The 4982-nt window shown below is 40.4% G+C and overlaps 1 pseudogene; it reads left to right on the top strand.

Moving 5' to 3' along the window:
* Window positions 1-2406: 2406 nt before the first annotated feature.
* On the top strand, window positions 2407-3762 carry LOC114207633 (tubulin alpha-1A chain pseudogene; annotated as a pseudogene).
* The last annotated feature ends 1220 nt before the right edge of the window (window positions 3763-4982 follow it).

Genomic DNA, 4982 nt, shown 5'->3' with positions numbered 1-4982 from the left:
GGTCCTGGGACTGAGCCCCACATTGGGCTCCTGGCTCAGTGAGGAGCCTCCTTCTCCCGCTCCCTCTGACTCTCCCGCTGCTCATGCCCTCTCTCTCTCTCTCTGTATCTCTGTGTCTCAAATGAATAAATAAAATATTAAAAAAAATAAAAAATAAAAGTAAACAATATTGCAAAAGGAACCAGCATGTTTATGTAAAGATTTAGGGACAGGGAACATTGTTGGGGGAAGAGGGGTGGAAAAAAGGAAGAATGGATCCAGAAAAGCAAAAGGCAAACAGAGAACATACTTCAGAAAAATGTTGCTATGGGGTGGATGAATATTGCAAGCAAACTTATTGCCATGGACTCAAATAATTTAAAGAAACAATCCTAAATTTAAAAAAAATTGATGCAGAAATACGATTTCTAGTAAGAAATTATAATTATGTTCAACAGAAACAAGTGAAACTAAGTTGGCAGAGCTTAAGAAATAAGTGAAGAATAAAATTATCACATAAATTAAGACACTATCTGAAAGCAAAACAAATTCAAGCAAACAAAACCTCAGGGATTTTTTTTTAAAGATTTTATTTATTTATTTATTTATTTATTTATTTATTTATTTATTTGAGAAAGAGAGCGAGCACACAAGTGGGGAGGGGGCAGAGGCAGAGGGAGAAGCAGGCTCCCTGCTGAGCAAGGAGCCCGATGCAGGACTCGATCCCAGGACCCTGGGATCAGGACCTGAGTAAAGGCAGATGCTTAACTGACCGAGCCACCCAGGTGTCCCTCAGGGATTGTTTAAAACATAATAAAAATATAGAAGAGAAGACATTGAAGAAAGTAAACACACAGACTAGAAACTGATAATGGATTTAATAGAGTTACTGAAAACAAATAAAGGAGTATCAATGTACATTTAGCATCCTTGAATAAAATAATCTCCCACCAAGGTGGAAACTGAAAACATATTCTAAAACATCATTTAAGAATACATCCTAGGAATAAAGAGAAATTTGAAAGCACATCACAACTAAAGAAAAATCAGTAAGATATGTGTAAAACTGAAACACAACCTAGTCAAGTTATGAGTTTTAAAGATAAGTATATAATTCTTTAAGCATTCCAGCCAAAGATCAGATAACTTAAAGGGGAAATATCAGGCTGTCTTTAAAGTACCCAACAATATACATCACTAGAAAACAGTGGTAGGATAAATGCACAGTCATCCAGGAAATACAGTGTCAGCAAAATGTTATATCTAGACAGATTGTTGAAGTAGAAAGGCAAGAGCAAAGGGCACCTGGGTGGCTCAGTCAGTTGTGTCTGATTCTTGATCTTGGCTCAGGTTTTGATCTCAGGGTCCTGAGTTCAAGCCTTGTGTTGGGCACCATGGTGAGTGTGGAGCTTACTTTAAAAAACAACAACAATAACAAAAATAAGAGTAGGTATTTTTGATTATGCAAATACTATGAGAATTTATTTCTTATAAATCCACTATGGCAAAAAACAACAACAAACCAAATAAAGAACAATAACAACAACAACAAAAAAAAACAGAGGTGAGCATAAAATGCAATTGGAATGAGATCTTGCCATTTGCAACAATGTGGATGGAACAGGAGGGTATTATGCCGAGTGAAATAAGTCAATCAGAGAAAGACATTATCATATGACCTCACTGATATGAGGAATTCTTAATCTCAGGAAACAAACTGAGAGTTGCTGGAGTGGTTGGGGGGTAGGAGGGACGGGGTGGCTGGGTGATAGACATTGGGGAGGGTATGTGCTATGGTGAGCACTGTGAATTGTGCAAGACTGTTGAATCACAGATCTGTACCTCTGAAACAAATAATGCAATATATGTTAAGAAAAAAGAAGAAGAAGAAGATAGCAGGAGGGGAAGAATGAAGGGGAGTAAATCGGAGGGGGAGACGAACCATGAGAGACGATGGACTCTGAAAAACAAACTGAGGGTTCTAGAGGGGAGGGAGATGAGGGGATGGGTTAGCCTGGTGATGGGTATTGAGGAGGGCACGTTCTGCGTGGAGCACTGGGTGTTATGCACAAACAATGAATCATGGAACACTATCTCAAAAACTAATGATGTAATGTATGGTGATTAACGTAACAATAAAAATTTAAAGTAAAAAAATGCAATTAACTTTAAAACTGAGGAACAACTCTTGGAATCACAGTTTCAATACATAATGTGAATAGAATGACAACAAGGAAACAATGTAACTGGTAAAAGTTGGGAGGGGAATTAGTTGTATATCAATTATTTTATCTTTTATAATTAGAAGTTTAAAAATATCATTTGGCAGGTTCTCTTACATCAACCACCTAAGAGTCTTGCTCTAAGAAGCATCTCCACCATCTGCTTGGCAGCCATAAAGCAGCACCCACGTGTGCACGCATATCCATATGTGTTGGCCAGGCTGGTGTTCAGATTGGCAATGTCTGTCTGCTGGGAGCCCAATTGCCTAGAACACGGCATCCAGCCCGATGGTCAGATGCCAAGTGACAAGACTGCTGGTGGAGAGGACTCTTTTTAACACCTTCTTTGATGAAATCAGTGCTGGCAAGCATGTGCCCAGCGCAGCGTTTGTAGACCTGGAACCCACAGTCATTGATGAAGTTTGCACTGGCACCTACCGCCAGGTCTTCCACCCTGAGCAGCTCATCACAGGCAAGGAAAATGTTGCCAGTAACTATGCCCAGGGGCACTACAACATTGGCAAGATCATTAACCTTGTCTTGGACAGGATTCAGAAACTGGCTGACCAGTGCAGTTCTTCAGGATTTCTTGACTTTCCACAGCTTTGGAGGGGCAACTAGTTTCAGGTTCACCTCCCTGCAAATGGAATGTCTCTGTCAATTATGGCAAGAAGTCCAAACTGGAGTTCTCCCTTTACCCAGGCCCCCAGGTGTCTGCAGTGGTAGTTGAACCCTACAAATCCACCCTCACTACCCACACCACCCTGGAGCACTCTGATTGTGCCTCCATGGTAGACATTCAGGCCATCTATGACATCTATGGTAAAAACCTCGATACTGAACATGTAGCCTACACTAACCTAAATAGGTTGATAGGTCAAATTATGTCCTCCATCCCTGCTTCCCTCAGATTTGATGGAGTTCTGAACGTTGATCTGACAATTCCAGACCAACCTGGTCCCCTGTCCCTGCATCCACTTCCCTTTGGCCATATATGCTTCTGTCGTTTTTTGTTGAGAAAGCCTACCATGAACAGCTTTCTGTAGCAGAGATCACCCTTGCATAATTTGAGGCAGTCAACCAGATGGGGAAATGTGACCCTTGCCATGGTAACTACATGGCTTGCTGCCTGTTGTATCATGGCGACATGGTTCCCAAAGATGTTGATGCTACCATTGCCACCATCATGACCATGTGTACCATCCAGTTTGTGGACTTATGACTTATGGCAAGTCATAAGTCATAAGGTATGACTTATGGTAATTAATGGCATTAATTACCAGCCTCCCACCATGGTACCTGGTGGAGATCTTGCCACAGTACAGGGAGCTATGTGCATGCTGACCAACACACCAAAGGTGTTGCTGAGGCCTGGGCTCTCCTGGACCACAAGTTTGACCTGATGTATGCCAAGTGTGCCTTTGTTCACTGGTATGTGGGTGAGAGTTTGAAGGAAGGAGAGTTTTCTGAAGTATGTGAGGCTGCCCTTGAGAAGGATTATGAGGAGGTTGGTGTGGATTCTGTTGAAAGAGAGCATGAAGAAGAAGGAGAGGAATACTAGAGTTAAAAATGTCATAACCGGGGCACCTGGGTGGCTCAGTTGATTAAGCGTCTGCCTTCTGCTTTGGTCATGGTCCTGAGGTCTCGGAATTAAGCCCCACGTCGGGGCCCTGCTTGGCGGGGAGCCTGCTTCTCCCTCTGCCCCTCACCCTGCTCATGCTCTTGTTCTCCCACTCTCTCTCTCAAATAAATAAATAAAATCTTTTTAAAAATGTCATAACGCTGTTTTTACAGGGAAGTTTTTCCATTGTAAACATTGGAAAGTTGTGCTCTGATCATTTAATTTGTGTGTACCAGTGTATACTCTCATATGCAATCACTGACCTATCCTTTAAAACACACTTTCTAACAGACCCAAGCTGTCCATTTGTCTCATGGGTTTGAATTAAAAAAATCACGTATAGCTGATAATTAGAATAGTCGGTGTTCGAGTATAGTTTAAGATGACAAGTAAGCATTAAAACAACTAATGCCAATAGTTGGAGAAAAGGAATTGGAGATATCAATCCATCATTGTTCCTAGTGTCTACAAAATAGAAGACAAAGTGTACAAAATAATGTTTTATGTGTAAAATAAAACATAAAAATGACCCAAAACAGAAAAGAAAGTTTCCGAAGCATAGTAGGCTACCCAAGTCACGCACAACAAAGCAAAGAAATATACAGAACACAGAAAAAATAAAGCAATAAAAGAGAAACTATAACATAAAATTTGATGCTGGAATGAATATAAATAATATATTTTAGTATAAATGGGATACACTTATTGAAAGAAGAGTCTCAGACTGTATTACAAAGCACAAGTAAAGTGGTACTGTATGTGTGTGATAAATCCAAAGCAGAAAGATTAAAAATAGGACTGTAACATCATACTGAACCCACACATATAAAAAACAAGATTTATGCTCTTAATGTAGACAAACATAAATCAGGGCAAAAAGCACTGGATGTGATTAAGAAGATATTATAGGTTGAATCATGTCCCCCAGGAAGACATGTAAGTCCTAACCCTGCTACCTGTGAATGTGACCTTCCTCATTTGAAATAAGGTCTTTTAGGTGTAATCAAGTTAGGGTGAGGGCCTAATGGGTTAGGGTGAACTCTAATCCAATGATTGGTGTTCCTGTAAAAGAGAAATTTGGACAGAGACACACAGAGGGAAGACAGATATGTGAAGACGCATGACAGAGATTGGAGTTATGCTGCCACAAACTAAGAGAC

This window comes from Eumetopias jubatus, unplaced genomic scaffold (genome assembly GCF_037043125.1).
Source record: "Eumetopias jubatus isolate StellerSeaLion01/CBP00866 unplaced genomic scaffold, mEumJub1_p1.0 scaffold_1, whole genome shotgun sequence".
In the NCBI taxonomy this organism is placed as follows: Eukaryota; Metazoa; Chordata; class Mammalia; order Carnivora; family Otariidae; genus Eumetopias; species Eumetopias jubatus.
The sequence above is the reverse complement of the archived record's forward strand: the minus strand, read 5'-3'. Positions and strand labels throughout refer to the sequence as shown.